This window comes from Bubalus bubalis, chromosome 14 (genome assembly GCF_019923935.1).
Source record: "Bubalus bubalis isolate 160015118507 breed Murrah chromosome 14, NDDB_SH_1, whole genome shotgun sequence".
Lineage (NCBI taxonomy): Eukaryota > Metazoa > Chordata > Mammalia > Artiodactyla > Bovidae > Bubalus > Bubalus bubalis.
In genome coordinates this window covers 5,185,557-5,208,560 of record NC_059170.1, presented here as the reverse complement: position 1 = coordinate 5,208,560, position 23,004 = coordinate 5,185,557, and the positions used below count along the sequence as shown (strand labels likewise).

Below are 23,004 nucleotides of genomic sequence, written 5' to 3'. Positions count from 1 at the left end.
TTTTTTTTTTTTATAGTGAGTCTCTTAGTTTTGTAATCCAAATACACAATAATTTATAAAAATAGAAGTAATGTCTGGGAAGCCGTTGGCATGCTGGTATGCAGGAACAGTGACTGCTATTATTATCATGTCTTCTTCTCATTTCTGGTAGGAATGAATCACTTACTCCTGAAGTTTCCTAAAGAGGCAATGGACCCTGGAGCCCTTGCCCAGCTCTGGCATGACTTTCTTCTTCTTTTCTCTTTCCAGCTTCATTGCGGTGTCATTGACCCATAACACCGGGTAAATTTAAGGTGAACCACGTGTTGATTCCATGTTGATTCACCAGACGAGCCTGAAGGGCCACAGTTCTGGGGTCGCCAAGAGTCGGACATGACTGCGTGACTTTCATGTGTTGATTGGATATACTTATAGATCTCAAAATGATTGCCACCAGAGGCTCAGTTCACACCTCCGGTGGAGGCTTTTCTTCTGTCTCATCATTCTTTCTGGTTGTTGTTTTTCCCTCTTTGGTTGCTTGGAGTGGCATGCGGGATCTTAGTTCCTCAGGGATCAAATCCACACCTTCTGTGGTGCAAGTGTGGAGTCTTAGCCACTGGACTGCCAGGCAAGTCCCTTCCCCATTATTCTTAGGGATTCTGGAAGGTGAGTGTGTGGGGTGGGCGTCCATGGGTCTGTGATGAGGGCAGGTGCCGCTTCCTTCTCTTCCCCGCCCCCCACCCACCCCGCTTCTTTCCATCTGCAGACTCTTCAGCAGAAGGAAGCACCCAGATTCCGAAGGTCTTGTTTCAGGGACACTGAGAATATGTGAGTCCTCTGGCGTGTGTGATACGGGTGGGGGCCTGTGGGGAGGAGCAGTTCATTGTATCAGAAAAGGGGGGTTCTCAGGGCGCTTGAGGCTGAGCCCTAAAACAGGCTCCCGGTCCCCCCTGCAGTCCCTCCTGTGTCACCAGGGTGGGACTTCCAGGCTCCTTCCCATCTCCCCACCTCCACAGACTCCGCCTGATCGTTCACACCCCGTCCTCTCCTGCCCTGATCGTGGTAGTCGCCCCTTCCCTGGGTGCCCTGCTTCCACCCTGGGCCCCTTGGTTGGTTCTCTACCCGCAGCCAGAGGTGCCCCTTGGAACCGAGGCAGTCCGTGTTCCTGCCCTGCTCAGCGCTCTCCCAGGACACCACCTCGCTAGGAGGCTCCACCAGGTCCTGTGAGGCCTGGTCGGGTCGTGTCGCCACTCTGAGCAGGCCTCGCCCACCACCATCCCCACCTCGCCTTCTTGGGGCTCCGGGTTGGGGGTCAGCTGGCCCCCAGCAACCTGCCCTGCCCACGGCTCCCTGTCTCCACCCTCCAAGCCCTTTATCTCAGTTTGGAGAAACACAGCCATGGATCTGCTCACGTGAAGAATGCCTGTGTCCCCTCAGGCTATCTGCTCCAGGAGGGGAGCTGGGCCTGGGGGCTGTACCCCAGTGCCTGGAACGGTTTTTGGCACGCAGCACACAGCAGGCGCTCAGTGGTTGCTTGTCGAATGAGTGAGTGTCAGTGCTGTGAAATCAGACCGCGCAAGCTTTGCAAGGTTCTTAAAATCTCTCCCGCAGTGGAGAGTTGGAGACTCGGAGGCACGGAGACTCAGGGGCTCTGGGGTCCATCTGCCCCCTTCCTCAAGCCCAGCTCGGCGGGCCCCTCTCTGTCTCCCTCTGTCACTGGGTCTTCCTCTTTGTTGCTCTGTCTCAGCATCTGTCTGTCTCTGTCTCATTCCCCTCCCTCCCGCCGCCTCTCCCCTTCTCTCTGTCTCTCCGTGGTCTCATCGCTCCCTTTCTCTGTCTCTCTCTGCTATCTGCCTTTTCTTTCCTCTCCTCCCCTCCGCTCCCTCCTCTCACCTGTCTTCTCTCTGTTTGTTCTGTCTCTGTCCTCTGTCTCTCTCGGTATCTCTGTCTGTCCTCTCTGAAGCTCCCCTCCTCGGGCAGCAAGCCAGCTTCTGTTGCAGGTTGCTTTCCTGCTTTTCCAGCTGCCATCTGCACCACCAAGGGGCCCCCTCCAAGGGTGACAAAGTTGGTCTGTCCTGTGGTCCTGCAAGGCGCATAAAGGGAGCCAGGAAGGCTGGTGCCGGGCAGGGAAGCTCGCAGCAACCTTCTCACGAAGTGACTCGTCGAAGGCGACAATCTGGCTGTTCCCTGGGCCCTGTTCTTCTTGTCTCTCCGAAGAGAAGAACAATCTCAGGAACTTCTTTTATTGGTCTTCCAATCTTCTTCTTATTTTATTGGCTTGTGGTGATGCTCAGAGAAGTTTATGGAGGGCGGATCTTTACCCACATGGTTTCCATGGTGGCAGGAGCAGTCCTTTGCCGGGAGCTGACCGCATGTGGCACCAGGTTGGGTATGTTCCCTGGCTGACGCCACTGTCTGTCCTGAGCTCAGCACGCAGGGCTGTATCTGCCCCGCCAGGCCTCGTTTCAGGAACATGAACTCACTAGGCTGGCTCCAGTCTCTTGGCAGTTTAATCTGTTTGGGATGCTCTTCCTTCTATCCTTGGCCTAGTTAAACTACTACTTCTTCTGATTCTTGCCCAGACAACTGCCTCCACCAGGAAGTCCTCCCTATTTTCCATCACTTAGCACAGTTGTAATTATTTATTTGCTTTCAGCCCCCACAAGGCTCCCCACCCCACCATCTGCACTTAGATTCCCCCGTCCATCCTTGTTGGGAGGCCTCTGCCGGTGAGTCAGCAAAATTCTCCTTCCTCTCTTGGCACTTTCTCTGGGGAAATAGGGAGCTGGCTTCCTCCAAGGGGGATTAAGTTCAAGGATGCATAGGTAGAGGGGAGGTGGACAGGGCCTCTCCCCAGCCCCAGACAGCTTTTCTCCATCTTCATCTCCATGACAACCCCCACCTGCCTGAGCCACCATTGACATGCTCTCCTGGTCTTCCGGCTCCACCCAGAGAGGCCAGAGGGAGCTTTTCACAAGCCAGATTTAACTTCCAATCTGTCTTGCTACGAAATCTTCCATGACTCCCAGAATAAAGTCCAGCCTCCTCAGGGGGTTTACAAGCCCTCTGTGGCCTGATCTTGCTTTTTTCCCTTCACGCAGCAGTACCCAGCTCCTTGTCTCTCCCTGTCTGCAGATCTTTGCACTTGTTGTTCCCTCCAGTTTGAACACTGTTCCCCTAAATGGATGACCGCTGCAAGGTTCACTCTCTCTCTGACCTGCTTCAGGCCTTTGCCCAGATGTATCTTCCCAGCGAGGCCTTTCCTGACTGCACTATTCCCTTCCCCCGTCCCTCCCTTTTTTCTTCCTATAACCTTGACACCCGGGACAGGGCACACAGGTCACCAGTTCATCTTATTTCTCATCTCTCTCCCTCATTAGAGTGAGGAAGCTGCCCGCTCTCAGGGGGCAGGTCCTTGGTCAGTATTGTTCCCTGCTGTATCCACAGCAAGCAGTGGGCCCAGGGCTGTGTGGCTGTGGGGCCAGACAGTCCTGATATTGAGTTCTGGCTCAGTCACTTCTTGACTTTCTTCTTTCTGGGTCTTGGTTTTCTCACCTGAGGAATGGGAACAAAAACTTAGAATTGGAGTGAGGGTGAAATAAAATCTTGTGTGTGAGGAAAAAAAGGAGGAAAAAAAGAATGAAAATGAAAACTCATCATTCCTTGTTTTGGAGAAATGGGTGAGTCCATTCTGGTCTGGCCACACCATGGACTACAATGCAGCCGTTAAAAAGAATGACTCATGGTTTTCCCAGGTGCCTTGTGTAGTTAATCTTTTCTGTTTGTTTTTAAACATTCTTACTTACACAGGCATTTTTCCCCCTAGGGCTTATTTTTTAACTGAAAAATTTAAAGGAAAAATACAGTGTATACAGTATTCTTGTTATTGCTTAATCACTCAGTCTTATCTGACTTTTTGTGACCCTATGGACTGTAGCCTGCTAGGGTCCTCTGTCCATGGGATTCTTCAGGTAAGAAGACTGGAGTGAGTTGCCAATTCCTTCTCCAGGGGGTCTTCTAGGCCCAGGGATGGAACCCACGTCTCCTGCATTGGCAAGCGGATTCTTTACCCCTGCCTTTGTTCTCAGCAGGAGGAATATAGACATTCATATTTTTTATAGTTAAAAAAAGCATGATGAAATTCACAAAACATAAGTCATTTGGTGATTTAGTCACTAAGCCACGTCCGGCTCTCGTGACCCCATGAACTGTAGCCCTCCAGGCTCCTCTGTCCATGAGATTTTCCAGGCAAGAATATTGGAGTGGTTGCCATTTCCTTCTCCAAGTCATTTGAATTAATCGTTGATTAGTTAATGATGTTAGAGTGTACAGTGGAGTGGCATGTGGAACATTCACTATGTTGAGCAACCCTCTTCTCTATGTAGTTCCAAGACACGTTCACTGCCCCCCAAAAAAGAGACCCCTACCCATTCAACAAGTCGCTCCTCGTCCCAGCCTGCTCCCAGTCGCTGGCAACCTCTGCTCTGCCTTCTGTCTCTACGGGTTAATCTGTTCTGGATATTTCATACAAATGAGGTCACACAATACATGACTTTGCGTGTCTGGCTTTTCAATCGGCACGATCTTTCTGAGGCTCCTGCAACATGTCTCAGTTCTTCATTCCTCTTCGTGGCCGAATAATGCTCTGCTGCATGGATGTACCACGTTATGTTCACCCATCCGTCTGCTGATGGACGTTTAGGTGCTTTCACCTTTGGCGATTATGAATAACACTGCTAAGAATATCCGAGCGCCAGTCCCTGTTTTGCGTCTTCCTGAATGAGAAAAGCAAGATGCCAACAAACAACGTGATCCCCATTTGTTAAAAAAAAGGACAGATAAAGAAATCCTTTGTCTGGCCGGAGCCTGCATAGGATTTTGATGCTTACAGAAGAATATGCAGGATCCCATTCTCAGCTGTCAACATGGTGAGAGAGAGGGCTTCTGCAGAAAAGGAAAAGCAAAAAAAAAACGCGGCTAGATGCCAAACCAAAACAGTGCACACAAAATAATTCCATTTAGGCATGTGTGACAAGTTACACATTGAGTCATTGTGTATGTTGGTATTAAAAACACACACAAAATAAAACACCAACCCCGCACCCCTCCAAGTATTCTCTGCAAAAAGGGTTGGACAGGGGCCTGGGAAGATGAGGAACTAGAGAGGAGAGAGTACCTCCAGGAGCCTGCTCTCCGGAGGGTGTCCCCTGTTTCCCCTGCCCGCCCCACCCCAGATTGTGAGGTCCCAGTGGAGCCAGATTCCCTCAGTGCAGCCTGCTCTCTAACTGAGGGGTCCCAGAGGGGTCCCAGAGGCACACAGCGGTCCTGCTTGGGGACCCCTCTGCAGTGAACCCCCATGCACTTCCCACTTCCTGCAGGGAGGTTCAAGCCAAAGAGAAAGAGGGAAGGAGCCCAGGAGTGAGCAGAGGGTGAGTGTGGACCCTCTGACCTCCGCTGACCTCAGGGCGTGCCCTCAGGACCCCGGATGGGCTGGGCTTCCTGCCTGCTGAGTTTGCTTTCTCTCTGGTCCTCTGGTTCTTTCTTTAGAAAATATGTATCAACCGCCCAGAACTTGGTAAGAGATAGTCTAATGAGCCCCAGGCCGCAGTCACCTGGCTTCCTCACTTCTCAGCACTAGGCCATGTTTATATCATGTCTGTAACACTCAGGGGCTGGCAGGAAACAGACCCTTCTGGAATGGAGCACCCTAGGGAGGGTTTACTAAGGAGACTTTTCAGGCAAGATTAAGGGAATTTGTGAGGAAAAGTGTGGTGTGGGACTGGCCGCAGCGGGGAGCTGATGCTTGCTGCACTGAAAGGGTCCTGGCAGGAGCTGAGACCTTCCAGAAGGACAGCCTGCACGGAGGGAGCTGTCCCCACACTGCCCTCGCCCTCCCCGCTGGGTGTCTGATGGTTCCTGCATTCAGGGAAGCCCCTAGGAAGCTGAGAGTGGTGCTGGTGGCATTTATGTGGGTCTGCTTCCCAGGCACGTATTAAGATGGGAAAGGCGCAGATCAGGAGGGATTAAAGAGGACATGTGTTGAATTCCCTGGTGACCCAGTGGTTAGGGCTCCATGCTTCCACTGCAGGGGCCACAGGTTTGATGCCTGTTCAGGGAACTGGGTTCCTACAAGCCACGCAGTGTGGCCAAAAAAAAAAAAAGGCATGTGCATCACTTTACACCCCTACCCGCCTCTGTGGCAGCCCCTGGTGTTGCTCTGATTTCAGTTCTGGCCCCTGGGATGTGCTGTGGCTGAGTGGGCGGTCCTTACACTTAATTCCCTTTTTGCAGCTGCTACGTGCCTGCTGGTAACCTTTGTCATTTTCAAACTCTGGTTTTTTAAGCACCTGGTAGTCAAGCACTTAACCTGCTGAGGAGTGTTTTGCACGGCTGATAACCTGAATCGTCTCCTCACCAAGGTGTGGAGAGCAATTGGGTTTTGTGTAAGGCCGGGCTGGAGCTGGACTCGAACTTGGAGCAGTTGTTGGGGAAATCCTAGCCCTTAGCCATGACATCCTCTGCCCCACAGTTGAGTCTTCTTCCTTCTCTACTCTGTGAGGTTCCCAGGAGAACCTCCTGCTGACAGGATGTGATGTCTGGCTCCAGCTGAGGGTCCAGGGTACCCTGCCCACCTCCTGGGAAAGGCTCTGCCACTTTCCCCTGTGTCAACTTGGGGGATGATTTGATGCTCCAGGACTCAGTTTCTCCACCTGGAAAATGGGCGTAGTGTGAGCCCCTCTACAGGGAAGTTGTGAAGGTTTGGTGAAGTGACGTGCAGGAAGCCTAGGGCTGGGCACACGCAGGAGGCGGCCCAGTGGGCCCTGCTGGGTTTCTGATTTCCCCGGAGACGCCTCCTGGGGGCCGGATCTCCAGGTGGAGGAAGGACGAGGCCAGGCCCTGCGAGCCTGGGGGGCCTGGTCCCAGGACAATGCAGAGCATTGAGTTCATGCCAGCCCAGGTTTGGGGTTAGAAAAATAGGAGCGTGATCTGGCCAGAACTCAGACAAAGGCCTGAGGGCTGGTCGACTAGGGGCGTCAGGTTACCCCTGCCACACAGTCGGCTCCCCCAGTAGCTCGTGGGGGTGTGTGCTTTCCCCCAAAGATTATAATTAAATGAGTGATCAGGGCCCCTGGCTGAGGCCTTGGCAGGAGGGTTTCATTACAGGAAGGCCTGCAGGTCCAGGGCTTCCAGGCCTGGGCGGGCGTGTCCCTGTGACAGTAATAACAGAGCGGCAGGGATCACGCAGCCTGTGGAGCTTCCTGCCGGCCAGGCCCCAGGTGGACAAGGCCGCGTGCCTCGTTTCTCTTGCAGCCCTGAGCGGCAGGCCCCAGGTCCCAAACAGGCAAACAGGGACTCGGAGACGCTTTGGAGCCCCCAGCTCACCTGGGGGTCACCCCCCTCACCCCTTCAGCAACGTCGGGGTGAGAGGGTGCAGAGTTGCCTCTGTGTTCTCTTCTAGAAATGCGAATCACCTGACCTTGTCGAGTTGTTGTGAAATTGAGTGGGCACGCAGGGAGGACGCAGAAGATGCCCCTTCTCTTCCTTCCTTTTTACCAGAATGAAGGAGGGCCACGCTTTCGGGAGTTCATCCCAGGAACGCCCTGTTTCTGTGTGTGTCAAGGCCTACAGGCGACATGCAGAGAGTGTGGGGAGGCTTCAGAGGAGGCTGCCTCGGGGCAATTTTTGCCAGGGAGGAGATGGTGAGAGCCTGGTCTAGGCAGAAGCAGCAGTCAGATCCAAGAGACAGTCTGGACAGACAGTCTAGAGAGCACTGCAGGGCCTGAGTTAGACCATGGAGCTTGAATTTCAGCTCTTCCATGTCTTTGCTGTGTGGTCACTGGACCTCTCTGGTCTCAGTCTCTAACCCGCAGAATAGGTGTGTGAGGAAAAAACCTTGCCCAGAGGGCTAAAGAGAACAGTGCCCAGCTGTTAAGCATTATGTGCCACGTAAGGTAATTCTTAATAGATGCTATTTTTTTTCACTTCCTCCAGGAAGCCCACCCTGACCTCCTCTGGCTCTTGAGGTGACCTGGACTTCCTCTGTTGAAGAATGTTGCCTCTTTCATGTGCTAATCTCCCATCCCAAGCTGGACCCCCTGACTGGGACCCAAAAGAGGGCTGTATCTCCAGAGTCCGGCAAGAACCCAGCACAGGGCAGCCACGGGGGCCAGGTGTTGGGTGAATGACATCACTGAGCACCTGTTGCGTGCCGAACCCTTCACATACGAGTCCGGCGTTTAACATCTTTCTTCTGGAATGCTGGCTTTGCCAAGATTAGTGCATAGCAAGCACTCCAGGATTACGTGATGGAAGTGCTGAGACGAACTGTCACTCAGAGGAAAGAAGACTTCCTGAGGATGGGGCCTTAGCAGACTGAGCTCATGAGACAATAAAAATAAGAAGAAAATAATAATTGTCACTATTTATTATGATCCAGGATCATTATTTATTATGATCCAGGATCATTATTTATTATGATCCTGGATCGTAATAAATGGTTCATCTTCCCAGGGGGTTAGTACTGCTCTTGTGCCCATCTCACAGATGGGGGAACTGAGGCACAGAGAAGTGAAAGTGGAAACCCCAAGTCACACAGTCAGTGAGTGGCAGAGCCAGGATTAGACCAGCGCTGTTTGCCTGAGGAGACTGTCCTGAGCTTATTACAACACACCTTCCAAAAAGAGAAGTGCTGATGGTTGTGCCCATTCTGCAGATGAGGAAGCAGAGGTTCTGAGAAGCGAAAGGGCTGGCCCGTGTCTGGAAGCAGAGATGGTGGCTCAGCTGGAGACGCCCAAGGGAGCGCCCAGCCTCCTGGGTTAGTACTCTAAAGGGTGGGGGGAGCTGTCCCTGCCTGTTCTTGTGTCTGGCCAATACCCCAGCCTCTGTTTACCCAGCCCAACACCCAAGAGCTGCCTCTCCGCCTGCCCCGGAGTCTCGGGTGCCTTCACAATAGGATTCTCTGTCTGTGCAGCTGGTCTTCATTCAAGCCCTTTGTGCTGAAAATAAAAAAATGAAAAGAAAACTTGGCTCCTCCCCCCTGCTTTGCTTCCCAGGGAGAGAGGATCCCAGTCTTTTCTTTCCCACATTCTGGGACCCAGAGATGTCCATCGTCTGTCCAAGATCACACAGCGGGGTTGGAGCCAGGACCTGGCCGTGGGCTCCTCATCCAGTGCTCTGTTCACGGTCCCCGGCCTCTGGCTTCAGGGCCGGTCACCCCTTCCTGGCCCCTGCATCTGCTTCTTCCTGACTCCATCTTCCAGGCCTGTGGGGAGCAGAGGAAGTGGGGCTGATGCTCCCCTAGGCTCTTGACGTGCCAGGCGCCCTGCCACCTGCAGATCACAGGCTGCTCACTGCAGTGCAGTGAGGTCTTGTCACGCCTCTCTGAACAGAGTAGGAAACCAAGGCTGCGTAAGGCAGAGGGCCTGAGGTCCCACAGCTGGGGAGAACGGAGCTGGGATTAGAGCTCGTCCCATGGCTGAGTCGCTGCCGTACCTGGCACCTCATCTGGGGCCCTTGATGGAGGCCTTGGCCCTGGGGATGGTGGAGGATCCTGGAGGGAAGTGGGAGCCTGGGCAGGCCCAGGGCCCTGGAGCTGAGTCAGACAGGAACAATGGGTCCTCAGAGGTGGTGGTGGCCCTGGGTCAGGCGGGAGCTGGAGCCGGGGGCCGCAGGGCGCAGCGGCGGGCGGGCCCGGGAGACTCAGCACCTCCCTTCCCTTCCTCCAGCTCCTGGGTCAGGACAGGGGTCGCTCGGGGCCCCTAGGCGGCCACACCTGGACAGACCCAGGGCTCCAGCAGGAGGCAGGATAGGAGAGGCCGGGCAGGCCCCGTGTAACGGGGATGGCTGATGCCCACACACTCGTGTTGGCTGAGCACTAGCTGCAGGCCAGGCGCTGTGCCGAGGGCCGTCCTGGGGCTCCCCATCAGCCAGGGGCTGCGACTGTGATTCACGCCCTTTTACGGGTGTGGAAACTGAGGCCCAGAGCGGCCCTCGACGCTTGCCTGGGGCCACACAGGGACCAAGAACTTTGGAAAGTGGGGTCCTCAGGAGTGAGCTGCCTGCCCCAGGAGGCATACAAGCAGGGGCGAAGGGAACTCAGTGGGGGTCAGTGAGGACTTGGAGGGGAGTTAGGGTGTTTCGTTGAACATGGGGCCAGGGAAGCTCTAAGTTGGAGAGCGAATGAAACCTCTTGAGCTGTTTGTTGTGGGGGATGAAGCAAATTACCGGGTGCTCTGGATTAGAAACGTGCCTGGTATGCAGGAGGTGCTCAGTAGATGGGCGCGTCCTTCGTAGACCACCTACCGCTTGCAGAAACAGCCGCTCACATTCACGGAGCCGCCACGGACCGGGCCCTGTGCCTGGGCGTTGTTGAGCGCCCCCTGTATCTCAGCCACTGTGCTGAGTGCTCTTGGATTCTTGAGTCTCATGACACGTCAGATGGACACCTGCTGTCCTTTTTTTTTTTTTTTAAATATTTATCTGTGTGGCTGGGTCCAGTCTTAGTTGTGGTACGCAGGATCTTCGCTGCGTCATGTGGGATCCTTTGTTCTCTGCTCTAACCCCACATCCAAGCCATGGAGGCTCTCTAGTTACAGCTCGCGGGCTCCAGACCTCGGGGCCTCAGTAGTTGTGACATGCGGGCTTACTTGCCTCATGTGTGGGATCTTAGTTCCCTGATTAGGGATTGAACCTGCATCTCCTGTGTGGCAAAGTGGATTTTTTACCACCGGGCCACCAGGGAAGTCCCGATACCTGCTGCTCTTATCCCTATTGGTGGATAAGGACATGGGAGGCAGTCAGCATGGCTGGGTGCGCGAGCTGGTGTTTCTCTGCTGTGTGGCCGTGGGCAGCTGCTGAGTTCCCTGGGGCTCGGTTTCCCCCATCTGTACCATTAGATATGTTTACCCATGTCATCCTGGACTTCTAGAATGAAGTTTTAAGTTTCATCCTAGGTGAGGGTTTAAGTATCTGTGAGGCTGGCTTTTTTCTCTCCCAGGGACCAGACAAAAATGCTGCCCTAAATGAAATCCTCTAAAAGACTCTTTTAAGGCCTTCTGACACCTCCTCTCTATTTTCTCCCATCTCAGGGTTCCTTCTCATTTTCCTCTTATCCCGATGAGATCTTCCATGCCTGGAAAAGTAAAGACATTTAGCTAAACCTTATAACAAGAGTCTGGGCTCTGGGTTAATTTCTCTCCCCTTCTTTTTTTCCTCATGGGCCCTGGTGGCTGCTGTGCACCAGTCATCACACCCCACGACCACATCCCAACCAGGAAAGGAAGGGGGCTGGGCAGGAAAGCGATCTTTCTCATCTAGAATTTCACTCTTATATCAAACAGGAAAATATTGTCTAAATGTCCCAGTAGACTTCCCCTCGTGTCCCATGTGACAGTGGAGTCACATGTTTGCCTTTAAGCTGGGAAAGAATGCCTGTGGCTGACTTTAGACCAATCAGAACACAGTCTCTCTGTCTGCCCCAGAGAAATCTAGGCTCTAAAGGTGATGGGGGTTCATCTGGGCTGGCCGGCAGTTCCAGTCTCACCGACATCCCACATCCAGGCAGCAAAGGTGGGCTGGGTTTGCCAGGACATCTCTTACTTGCCCCCTGAGTCACTCCCCGTACCTTGGCACTGTCTTCCCAGGGCTGCAGAGGTGGTCTCTCTGGTTCTCCTCTGTCCTCCCCGCCTGTTCTTTCTCAGGTCTCAGAAATGGCCCTTGAGGGGGAGTGGAACTCTCTCCTGCCTTCACCTGACCCCATGCCTGGCGAGCTCAGCCGCACAGGGCCCCTCGTCCTTGACCAGGTCTCCCCAGTCCCTGTCTGCGTGTCCATCAGTGGCTCAGGCCACTCGGTCTGCCTGAGACCAGTTTCTTCCTCCTCCCGGTTCTCTGTCTTGCTCAGTTTCCCAAATCAGAGACATGGATGTCATTTAACTCCCTGCATCTTCCCCGGCTCAGATAACGACACTGCCCCCAACCCAGGAGGGGATCAGCTCTCAGACCCTGCAGTCACTCTCAGCTCACTCTCACCCCACATCCACTCCATCAGAAATCCCGCCGGCTCTGCCTCCTGACTGGATCCGCCTCCTCTGCCAGCACCTGGTCCCTCCTCATCCCCTCCTCCCTGCTGCCGCCTTCCAGAAGGACCCTGTTAGAGCTTCCATCAGCTCACTGCTGCCCTTTTCACAGCCCTCCCAGGCCCCCGCCTCCCTCCCTGCCCTGCAGACCCTGCCTCCCACCGCCTCCCCTCTGGCCACAAGGACTTTCGTATGCACCTCCTTAAACACACCAAGTTTTCCCCAGCCCGTCCCCACCTTTGCCCTTGCTGCAGCTCACTCTGGGACACTGCCTTCTGGACCTTTCTCTGACCTGCTCCCCTCCTCACTCAGGCCTCTGCTCCCGCGAGGGTCCTCCTGGTTCACCCACAGTGACAGCCCCCGCCCCCTCCTCTGTCCCTGACTCTGATTCATTTTTCTGGTGAGCTTGCCATCCTCTCTCTCTTTCTACTTATCTGGTCATCTGCTCAGTGTTTTCTGCCCACCCTGAACACACTCTGAAGGTGAGCTCTAGCAAGTGGGAATGGTGTCTTATTCACATGGAGCCTGGCACACAGTAGGTACACAAAACACCGGGTTTTTAAAAAAATTTTTGTTTTAATTTTATTATGATTAAAAAAAAATTTAACCATACCATATGGCAAGTGAGCTCTTAGTTCCCTGACCAGGGATCGAAGCCGCGACCCCTGCATTGGCAGAGCAGAGTCTTAACCACTGGACCACCAAGGAAGTCCCAGAACACTATGCTTGGCAACAGTCTTGGCAGCTCCTCAGTGGTGCAGCTTGTGGGGTCCCTGCGGCCGAGGAAACTTCCGGCTGAGAGCTGATGGGTCCCTCTCAACCCAGGGCGCTGCCTAGACCTGTCAGGGTTGGGGGACAGTGAGGGAGGGGTCCAAGAGGTGGGGCGAGCACCCCTGAGCCTCCCTTCTGCCTGAAGCAAAGGGGAACAGAGCCCAGAACTTATCGTAGCCTGGGCCATGACACTTGGCAGGAATGGAATTTAGGAATGTTCGGTTCACCCTCCGTGCTCCCTTTGGGAACATCTTGTCCGATGGTTTCCTTTTCTCTTCCTTTTTCTCTGAGCCATGGTACCCACTGTTCGAAAGAAGATCCCATGGCGGTGGCCCGCATCGCCCAGGGGCAGGCTCAAACTCTGGCCCGTAAGGTGGAAATCGGCCACGGCCAAGTTCCCCTCGGGGATTCCACAGGAAGGACACAGCCCTCCCTGACCGAAGCGGATGTACGCACTCCGTGCCATCTTCCCAGCACTAGGTCCCACCCGGGGGGAGGCCGGGCTGGTGTTTGGGGGCTGCACTAAGGGAGCAGGGCCGCGTCTGAGCAGACTCAGACCCTGGGGGCACTGCTAACCCACATTTCCCCCTCCTGGCCCGCCTACCAGGTCAGCTCTTCTCGCTCTGAGGCTTGATTTTTCTGCTGAGCATGTATGGTTGAATTCCTGTTAAAGTGCCTAAGTTGGGACTGCCCTGAATAGAACATGAGTAAAAGGGGGAGGCCTGTTCGGCTTGAAGTCAGGGATGGGAGACCTCCCAGCCTTGACCTCTGTTGGAGGCTGGCTCCAAGGCTCGGCCCTAGAATATCAGGCTCAGGGGAAGCCAGTCTGAAAGCCCACGACTGAGGTCCATCCCTTTGGTTTCTGTCCAGGAAAGGAAGTCTCTCTCTCTCTCTCTGCTGAGAGCTGAGGGAGGGGACAGGTGGGGGTGGGGGCTGAAGCAGCCTTCCTGGGAGAGGGGCTCTGGGCAGGGCAGCGGTGGGGCTGGGCCCACGGCCAGAGCGGGAGGTGGGAGAGGGCATCTGGAGGGCACGTGTGTCTGTTGCCTCATTCATTCTGCATTTGCCATTTATTTATTCATTTGTTCAACAAATATAAACACCTCCTCTGTGCCAGGCACCAGGGAGACAATGACCACTGCCCACAGGGAGCCCACAACCCAGTATGGGAGCTGGATGTTAATCAAATCACCCTCGGAAACGTCTGTTTATGACTGACAAGCCTGAGGTGATTTGAGGGCCTGTAACGGGGCTTCCCTGGTAGCTCAGCTGGTAAAGAATCCACCTGCAATGCAGGAGACCAGAGTTCGATTCCTGGGTGGGGAAGATCCCCTGGAGAAGGGACAGGCTACCCATTCGATTATTCTTGGGCTTCCCTCGTGGCTCAGATGATAAAAAATCCACCTGCAATGTGGGACACCTGGGTTGGGGAGATCCTCTGGAGGAGGGCATGGCAACCCACCCCAGTAATTCTTGCCTGGAGGATCCGCATGGACAGAGGAGCCTGGCAGGCTACAGCCCATGGAGGTCACAAAGAGTCGCCCATGACTGAGCGGCTAAGCACACAATGGGGCAGGAGGGTTGAAACATGACTGGGGAGGTCAGGAACCTAGAAAGAACTGACCTGAGAACTGGAGCGTGAGCAGGGGCCAAGGACCTGAGGAAGGGAGGATCATGTGTTTCAGCAGTGGGCCCAGCGTGTGCAGAGGCCCTGTGGCAAGGCAAAGCAGAGTGAATAAGGGAGTCTAAAAAGACCATGTAGGGGCTTCCCTGGTGGTCCAGTGGTTAAGAATCCGCCTTCCAATGCGGCGGACACGGATTTGATCCCGCCTGGTGCAGGGTCTAGGCCTCCAGCTGCTGAGCCTGCCCGCTGCAACCAGAGAGAAACCCTCGAGCCACAGCTGGCAAGAGGCTCACCTGCCGCAGCGAGGAGCCCACGAGCCACAAGACTGGAAGTAGCCAAACAGATAAATGTGAAAAGCAAGCACAAAATAAAACAAAAGCCCATGAGGCTGGAGCTGTGAGGTGAAGGGGGAGTGAGGAGTAGGGAAGGCTGAGAGCTGGACGGGGCAGGTTCCACGGGGGCAGCAGCCCGCTCTTATACTGAAGGTGATGGAGAGGCTGCCCTTAGGGTAAGAGGGGGATGGGGTCCAGAGGCCCCTCTGCCCACCTCTGCCCTCCTGCTTGACCACCTGTCATAGCCTGGCCTGGCATCTTTCACGAGTTTTCTTGAATCTCCACCACAGACCAACTCCTGGAGGTGTCCGGGGTTGAGCCCACTTGCCAGATGAGGAAACTGAGTCCCTGCATTGTCTCTTGGCCCCACCCACTTCCTCCTGCCCAGAGAAAAGAGGAACAGGGAACAGACACCCCCGTGGTCAGCTGGAAAGAGTCTGAGCCGGGAATGGAGAGGGTGGGGCCCTCGGAGGTCCGCGCCCGGGATGGGCAGGGGCCCTGCTTCCGTTTAACCACAGCCGTGTGACATGCCTCAAAAGGGAAGCAGAGGCCGCCTCTCTGCAGTCCCTGTGCCAGAGGGAGTGGGTAGGGATGCCCTGGGGGAGGGCAGGAGCCTGGGTGAGGTCTCCGTCTCCCCCACACCGGGCTGCAAGACTGAGTTCTGGGAGAACTTTGGGGTCAACTAAACCCAGCCGGGTGACCTCAATCAAATCTTGTCATCTTGGCTTCCTCCTCTGTAAACAGAGGATCGGAGTCTCTCCCCAGACTGTTCTCAGGTTTAGCACACCTTGGGGACTGGCTGAATGGCTGGCCAACAGTTGTTAGTTAGACGAGCTAGCGATGTTTTTCTATCTGAAAAAAGTAGCCAGTTAGATGAAGTACCCATGTATTTGAACTTCCATGATACTTCTCGAGCACTGGGTTCCAGGCATTGTCCTGGGTGTTGTGGAGATAGCATAGAGCAGACCAGATATGAATGCATGCAGACGCCCCACCGTGCCTGCTCTGTGGCAGACATCACTAACCCATCACCTTCCCACTGAAATCAGAATATTACCCAGGCCTGTACACCCCTTGGTGAATGGCACTTAAGGGACCACCTTGTCATTCCCAGGGAGGGACAGTGAATGGGGGCTCGGAAGAGCCCAGTGAGAATTTCCCTAGGCGATTTATGCCATTTCCTCTCAATTTCAAGAAATATCTGTTAAACACCTACTGTGTGCTGGGTGCTGGGGACACAGTGACCAGGGTGGGCACAGTGCTTGTCTGCTGGCATTCTGGTGAAGGAGACAGACAAACAAGTAAACCAATAAGCAGACAGTTTCGGGGCTTCCCGGGTGGCTCAGTGGTGAAAAATTTGCCTGCCAATGCAGAAGATGCAGGAGATGTGGGTTTAGTCCCTGGGTCAGGAAAATCCCCTGGAGGAGGAAATGGCAACCCACTCCAGTATTCTTGCCTGGAAATTTTCATGGATGGAGGAGCCTGGTGGGCTACGCTCCATAGGGTGGCAAAGAGTCAGACACGATTGAGCACACAACCCTCCAGGCCCGGGGGAGTGCTACAGTGACTTGACCGGAGGAACACAATGCAGGGCGTCAGGGGAGACGGCAAGGGTGGCCTGGGGAGGTGGGGGCGGGGGCTCCGGGAGGAGGTGGCATTTCCGGAGACCTGATTCCTGAGATGCCCACCAAGGGGAAATATGGAGGAACAGCGTTACAGGTGGAGGGACCCGAGGGAACTAAGGCCTGAAGTGGAATCAGCTTGGCTTCCTTAAGGAGTAGCAAGTTTTCCTGGGGGTTCCTGGGTGGCGTCGGTGATGGGGAAAGAAGCAGGAGATGGTGTTGGAAAGAGGAAGGGGCCAGGCACCTGGGACTTGGAGGCCAGGATCTGGCATCTGGATTTTATCCTAAATGTGAAGGGCAGTGGGGGGTTGAAGCAGGGGCGTGGCTTGCTTGGGGTTATATTTCTGATCCCTCCAGCTGCCATGTGGAAAGGTTGTGTAGGGGACAAAGGTGAAGCAAGGAGACCAGGTTGGAAACAACTGCAGATATCCAGGCGAGTGTTGATGGCAGCTTGGACCAGCGTGAGGGCAGTGAACACAGGGCTAGATGGCCAGGGCTGGCCGGAGGCCCAGGGCTCTGCATTTGGTTTCATTTTTCCTTCTTACACGATCCTCCCTAGGGCTGTGGGTCACTGGACTTCCCCGAGCGTGGCTGAGAGTCCACAGCATGCTGGCAATCTGGCCTTCTCTTCCTCCTGGCCCCCTGCTTGCCCAGCCCTGGACCCCAAACCCTCCTCTCCAAGGGCAAACCCAGCCCCAGTTACTGTGTTAACGTCTCCCTCAAAGCCCAGACTTTGCCGGTGGCCCCCTCAATATACTGCTCCAGGAAGAGCCCTCAGAGTCTGGGCTGATAGGTATAGATATATTCGAGGGTCCCTGATTGCTGAGAAATACCCAAAGACAGCTTGCCAGAGGGCAGCCTCTTTCTTGAGAAAGTTTTCCTCTGATCCAAACTGTTGCTGAGTTGGGGGAGCAGACTTTCTCTCCCTACTTACTCAGGCCTTAGGGGCTTGGAGTGGCAGTGGCTGAAGAGCTGTACTGAGGCTGCATCTGGGCTCCTAGGAGGGAGAATCATAATTGATTAGCAATGCCTATCGGTGCTGGAAAAAACTCTTGAGAGTCCCCTGGACAGCATGCAGATCAAACCAGTCAGTCCCAAAGGAGATCTACCCTGGATATTCATTGGAAGGACCGATGCTGAAGCTCCAATACTTTGGCCACCTGATGCAAAGAGCCAACTCATTAGAAAAGACCCCGATGCTGGGAAAGATTGAAGGCAGGAAGATGAGATGGCTGGATGGCATCACTGACTCAATGGACATGAGTTTGATCAAACTCCAGGAGATGGTGATGGACAGAGAGGCCTGGCGTGCTACAGTCCATGGGGTCGCAAAGAGTCGGACACGACTGAGCGACTGAATAACGACAGTGCCGAGTGGATTAAGGATGGAGTCTAGGGGTCTTTGTTGGCCTCGCCAGGGTGCAGTAGGTCTTTAGGCTTACCCTCTCCCATCATGCCCCTAAATATCCAAGTATATTGATGCTGCTTGAAAAAACCTCATGGACTTGCTCTCCTCATCTGTGAAATGGGGATAATGACAATACCCTAGAGGTGGGAGGCTTAGAGGAGAAGCGTCTCTGCTCCCCAGCAGTGACGGGAAACAGAGGTGCTGAGCACTGCCTTGTCCAAAGTCACGCAGCTGGGAGATGGCTGGGCTGAGATTTGAACTCAGGGCCCCTGAGTCAGGGAGGGCAGGCGGAACAGTTGGGCCGGGGAGGGGAGGATGCTGCCTGGATCTCCCTGTGACCCTGGGCCTCACTTCTCCTTTCTGCCCAGTGTGCTCAGCACACAGGAAGCCTGGCGGGGGCCTCCCTTGCCCATCCCGTCTGCAGCCGGGTGGACATGGGGCCCTGGCGTCACCGGCCTCCCCCCCGGGCCTCCCACTTCCTGTCTTGTGTAAGATGAGGCGTCCCCGGCGTGGAAGGGGCAGGAGGCGCTGGCAGAGGGGTGGACGGGCGAGGACGGGCCTCTCAGGCAGGGTCAGTGTCCGCGGTTACCGCCAGCCGGCCTGGCCGAGCTCCCACCCCTTCCTCCTCCTCCTCTGTTTCCCCAAAGTTCAGGGAGCCTTGAGCAAGAGGCTGGGGGACCCGGGAGGTCTGACCCAGCCATATCTCGTCTTGACAGAAGCGGCCTGGGCTTGGGTCCTCAGGGAGAGGGTCCCCAACCACCATGACAACCACAATAATAGTGGCCTCCGTCTACTGAACGCCAGAGACACAGGCCCCTCTCATTGAAATGCAAACATTTATAGATGCAGCTCCTGATACTTGCAGGTGCTGTATTAAGCCCTTTATATCTTTCTATCCCCTTGAATCCCTGCAGAAAATCCTGCGAGTTGGCTTTTTGATTTTAACGATCCCCTTCTTCAGATGAGGAAACTGAGGCTCTGAGAGGTGGCGGGACTTGCCCGTGGTCATGTAACTCGGCTGCATCCCGTCTGCATCCTGGGGCCAGCGCATTCCAGAAGTCGGGAGACCCACAAGGGAGGGGCATTCAGCCACTCCCCCCTGAGCAGGCTGAGGCGTGCGGGCAATCTCTGTCAGCCTCCGTTTTCCCACTGGTACCAGCTCTTGTCTCTTAGGCTTATGTTTGCAGCTCAGAAGGGCTGCGGCAGGACCAGAGTGGGTGGTGTGGGGAAGAGGAAGGACCTAAGACCCCTCTGGGGGAGCACAGCCCCAGGTCCTGGCCGTGCCCACCTGGGAGCTCACGCTGTGGTCACTGTCCTCACTCTTTCTGCCTGAGGGCTTCCTGGGGCTGTGGAGTGCCAGGCAGAAGGGTGGGAACAGGTGTGTGAGTACGGGTGCATAAATGCGCTTTCTCCCCCAGCTTCCCAGGGGCTGAGCTCACAAAGGTAACCTGCTCACCCTTTCCTTGCCCCACTTTCGCACTCCCTACCGATGTTTCTGGGGTCATCCTCCCAAATATACAGCTTGCATCCTAATCTTTGTCTTGGGTCGATTTTGCCCAGCTAAGCGAGCAGCTGTACCACTCTGAGGTTAGGAGGTCAGGAATCAAGACCTGAGTTTGAATCCTGGCACTGCTGACCTTGCCTGTGACCTTGGGAACCAGCCTCCTCTCTCAGAACCTCAGCTCCTCCATCAGTGAAATGGGAACTTAGTACCGCAGATGAGTGATGACGAGATGGAGCGTGAGGTGATGGGGGCCAGAGCCAAGTTCCCAGCTGCAGGGCCCACAGGTGATGCTGGGGGTCACCTCTGAAGGCTTCAGGGTTGGGATGAATAGGAGCCAGCGGTGGTGTGGGCAGGGAAAAAGGGGAAGGGGACCAGGGTGGACAGAGGTGCTGGGGAAGAGCTGGCCATGAGTCCTCAGCCCTGTTTGGCTGGCAGGGGGAGGTGGGTGGAGGGGACCATGGAGGATGGAGACAGCCTGCTCCATCCCATCTCTGCTGCTTCCTGGGATTCCAGGGAGCCCAGTGGGATGCTTGGGCACAGCAAAGAGCAGCGAATTCACTTATTGTGGGGTGAGAGGTCGGGTGGGTCAAGGGTGCACTGTATCTGCAGAGCTCTCACCAGGGAGAGCATCTCATCTCTGGGGTCTCAGATTCCAGGGCTACTTGTCCATGGGGTATGTACCTGCCTCCACTCTTGCCTCTTCACTGAGTCTGTGCTTGAGGCAGGGTTGTGGTGGACCTTGCTTAGTGGCTAAGTTGTGTTCAACTCTGCAACCCCATGGACTGTAGCCCACCAGGCTCCTCTGTCCATGGAATTTCTCAGGCACGGATACTGGAGCGGATTGTCATTTCCTTCTCCAGGGGATCTTCCCGACCCAGGGATCAAACTGTGTCTCCAGCATTGGCAGGCGGCTTCTTTACCATGAGCCTTCTGGGAAGCCCTAGGTACCCCCTTTTACTCTGGGTGGGTCCTCCTGCCCAGAAGGGCCCCCAACCTCTAGCAAAGACCTGGGGTCTTCCCCACTGTGGTGACGGCACCCCAGCACCTGGCTGCCCAGGCTCCAGACCTGAGTTTCACCCTGGCTAGTCCACCAGTGAGCTCGTCCAAATGTCTGAGGGTCCATCTCCACTGCCCACCTTTTCCAGCACTGCCTTCTCCAGCTGGGACTTTTGCAGCTGCCTCCTCAGGGGTCTTCCTGCCTCCACTCTTGCCTCCTAAGCCAGAGGGATTCCCTTAGAACTCAAGACAGGTCCTGGCCCTCCTCTGCTCAGAACACTCCATGGCTTCCACTGCTCTCAGAGCAGATGCCAAAGTCCTTACAGTCACCCACAAGGCTTGGTGGGGGGGTGTCACTCTACTCCATCACCTCCTAGCCCCCTCTAACGTCCCCCCGTCCCCCACCCCAGCCACCTGCTCTCCCCCATTTTCTGCTCAACTGTGGCCACACTGACCTCCTTGTGCCACAAACACATCAATCATGCTGCTACCTCAGGGCCTTTGCACTTGCTGTTTCCTCTGGAATAGAGAACTCTCTTCCCTCAGCTCTCCCCAGGCCTCAGCTCAGAGGGGCCCTTGGCCAGCCCCTCATTTCCATCACCTCAGGCTCTTTTATTTTCTTCCTAGGACTCAGAGCTTATTCTAGAAGGTTACTGTACTTGTTTATAACGCTTGTCTGTCTTCTTCCACTGGAACGTCACCATCGTCAAGGGGGGAGTGTTGTCTATTGCTCCTTGCTGTACCTCCAGCCCCCAGCACAGTGCCTGTGCAGAGCAGGTGTCCAGTAAACCCTTGTGAATGAATGAATGACTACTTCCTTGACATAGCAGGGGGCTAAGGCCCAGAGAAAGCCCCATGCGGCTCAAAGTCCTGTGCTTCTTCTCTGGACTCACCTTGATCTCTGCAGCACTTTGTTGCTAGTGGAGCCACAAAGAAGGAAGGCCAAATTTGGGGTCCTCGGTGTACATCTCAGCTCCTTCCTGTCTTGTTTCATCCCGTGGGACTGTGGGCAACTTAACTTCCTCGTCCGAAAGTCGGGTCATGTGAAGGTCCCAGAGGCACACGGTTGAGGTGCCGGCGGGCTGGGATGGTGTGTGGTGGGGGTTCAGTGCATAATAGGTGCTCAGCAAACAGGAGTGGGGCCGGCTGTGGGGGAGGCTCTGGTCTACAGTCCCCGCCCACTCTGCTCCAGGCCCTGTAATTACCACTCGCCCCACTCAGTGGGCTTGAGAGTTTCCACGTGTGGGCAGGCCTGTGGCCAGGGTGCCCGCCTAGCCTCCTGGCAGGTCCCATGGGCGCTGTCTGGCCCAGGCCTCGTGGCGGACACACCAGGCACATTTCCCAGCTCTAGGGCTGCCGCATGTCAGCACGGGCTAGGGGTGGGGATCACAGGCTCCAGGCTGGACAAACCAGTCAGCCTCCCAGGCTGGGCCTCCGGCCTGCCAACTTCCTGCTGGGCTTCCTGAGACCTAGAGGGGTCTCCACGTCCTTCCTTCTCCCTCCTCTGCAGCTGTTACCTCTCACCTGCGCAGGTACAGAAGTCTGCATTACGTCCCTCCAGAACATCCCTCTCTACCCTCAGCCAGACGGGTCCCATAAAACTGTGCATCAGTCCACCTTGCTCCCTCGCTGAGTCACATCCCCAGCGGTTCGAGGATCGAGCTTGAGCTCATCCTTTGGCTCACAGGCCCCGTATCAGAGGGACCTCCCCTCCCTCCTGCCCCCTCCCCACTCACCCTTCCAGACACGTTGGCTGCCCTGTGTCTCTGAAATGACCCAAGCTCATGCTGCCCCAGGGCCTTCGCACTGGCTGCTCCCCCGGTCTGAAACACTTTTCCCCCAAGTGTCCACAGGCCCCCCTCCACCTCCCCTCCTCACCTAGTATTCCATGTCCCTGTCCCTGCTTCATGTTCCCCCGAGAGTGTGCATCACCTTCTGACTCTTTGCAACCCCACGGACTGTAGTCCATCAGGCTCCCCTGTCCATGGGGTTCCCCAGGCAAGACTACTGCAGAAGGTTGCCATGACCTCCTCCAGGGGATCTTCCCGACCCACGGATCAAACCCACGTCTCTTATGTCTCCTGCATTGTCAGGCAAGTTCTTTACCACTAGGGCCACCTATTCTTGCTCGAAGACTCCTATGGACAGAGGCACCTGGTGGGCTACAGTCCACGGGGTCGCAAAGAGCCCCAGAGGGCCTAATGCACCCTTGTTGCTGTTGTTGTCTAGCCACCCAGTCAAGCCTGACTCTTTTGTGACCCCATGGATTGGATTTTCCAGGCGAGCATACTGGACTGGGTTGCCATTTTCTTCTCCAGGGGATCTTCCCAACCCAGGGATTGAACCCAGGTCTCCTGCCTATGTCTCCTGAAATGCAGGCAGATTCGCTACCTCTGAGCCAGTGGGGAAGCCCTTCCGCCACACTGTAGACTTTCATTATCCACAGAGGCAGTGCTTTTTATTTCTTTTGTTCTCTGTTGGGTCTCCAGTGCTCAGTACAGGGCCGGGAACATGACAGGTGCTTGCCAGTCGAAGAATGACTGAATGAGCAACTCTGTGGCTGTTGGCAGATAAAGACACTAAATCACCCAAACGGCACGGTGGTAAAGAACTCGCCTGCCAGTGCAGGAGACATAGGGAGCCTGGGTTCTAATCTCTGGGTCTGGAAGATCCCCTGGAGAGGGAAATGGCAACCCA

General features: G+C 55.2%; 3 long non-coding RNA genes across 4 annotated transcripts in view; 1 reads left to right on the top strand and 2 right to left on the bottom strand.

The window, feature by feature from the left end:
- The window catches only part of LOC112578675, a 36,308-nt gene extending 23,612 nt beyond the window's left edge, over positions 1-12,696 (top strand). Inside the window, exons 2-3 of one of the 2 annotated variants that reach the window (XR_003102976.2) lie at positions 250-807; positions 7,972-12,696. This is a non-coding gene — a long non-coding RNA (uncharacterized LOC112578675). The remainder of the gene's footprint in view (positions 1-249; positions 808-7,971) is intronic. The other variant, XR_006544296.1, reaches the window with a different exon arrangement.
- On the bottom strand, positions 716-2,848 carry LOC123329123. Its single transcript, XR_006544297.1, has 2 exons — positions 1,873-2,848; positions 716-842 (listed from the first exon to the last, which is right to left on the bottom strand). It is a non-coding gene; the product is annotated as an uncharacterized LOC123329123 (long non-coding RNA).
- LOC123329124 lies at positions 12,697-22,316 on the bottom strand. Its single transcript, XR_006544298.1, has 3 exons — positions 21,201-22,316; positions 17,334-17,396; positions 12,697-12,892 (listed from the first exon to the last, which is right to left on the bottom strand). It is a non-coding gene; the product is annotated as an uncharacterized LOC123329124 (long non-coding RNA).
- Positions 22,317-23,004: the final 688 nt, after the last annotated feature.